This window comes from Theropithecus gelada, chromosome 9 (genome assembly GCF_003255815.1).
Source record: "Theropithecus gelada isolate Dixy chromosome 9, Tgel_1.0, whole genome shotgun sequence".
Classification (NCBI taxonomy): Eukaryota; Metazoa; Chordata; class Mammalia; order Primates; family Cercopithecidae; genus Theropithecus; species Theropithecus gelada.
In genome coordinates this window covers 47368497-47369599 of record NC_037677.1, presented here as the reverse complement: position 1 = coordinate 47369599, position 1103 = coordinate 47368497, and positions in this window count along the sequence as shown.

Genomic DNA, 1103 nt, shown 5'->3' with positions numbered 1-1103 from the left:
CCGTGGCACTGTGCAATTGCCTGTTCCTGTGTGCCTCTGCTCCCCCAACACTAGGAGCCCTGGAGGGCAGGGCCAGGTGGGACTTGCTTTTGGACCATGTCTGGGACACGGAGGGTACACAGCCAGTGTCTCTGTCATAGGTCCCTTGCTTGCTTGCAGGGCAAGTCCATACACCCAAAACACCGGTTTGCAGCAGAAGAAAGAGGTTTAATTGCAGGGCTGCCAGACAAGATGGGAGAAAACCTCAAATCTCTCTCCAAGAAGTTTGGGGCTAGGTTTCGTAAGAGTTTTCGAACAAGTCAAAATGTGGAGATTTTTGATAGGTTCAAGAGTGCAGAGTGAAGTCATGGGGCCCGGGAGATGAAAAAACCGTGTTCTCATGCTGAATAAGTTCTTCTGGGCTGTTCGAACTGGTTGGGGTCACTTGTTTCACTGGAACTTGGAATCTGAAAAACATTTTAGGTTGGGTGCGGTGGCTCCCTCCTGTAGTCCCAGTACTTTAAAGGCCAAGGTGGGTGGATCATCTGACATTAGGAGTTTGAGACCAGCCTGGCCACATAGTGAAACCGTGTCTCTACTAAAAATACAAAAATTAGCTGGGTGTGGTGGTGTGCGCCTGTAATCCCAGCTACTCGGGAGGCTGAGGCAGGAGAATCGCTTGAACCTGGGAGGTGGAGGATGCAGTGAGCCGAGATCGTGCCGCTGCACTCTCTAGCCTGGGTGACAGAGTGAGACTGTCTCGGAAAAAAAAAAAAAAAAAAAACTGAAAAAACAAACAAAAAAAAACGTTTTCAGCAATTCCTAAACGAAAGCATATGATTCTAACATCAGAAAGCCGAACTGTAGGAACAGTGGGGATGCAGATGGTCAGTATCCAGTGCCATGGGAAGTTCCATAGAAGGAATTTAGTCAAAGCACAGCCTCATTAATGCTTAATTATAGCTGCTAATGCTTAATTATCACTATATTTCTGTGTAGAATGCTTGTTAACCCTGTGAGGACAGCTTCACCAGAGAAACCCTTGGGAGCTTATACTGCCCAGGCTTGTCTCTACCAGGTTCATGGAGCAAGTGCAGCCCAGACTGGCTGAGGAGGAAGGACTG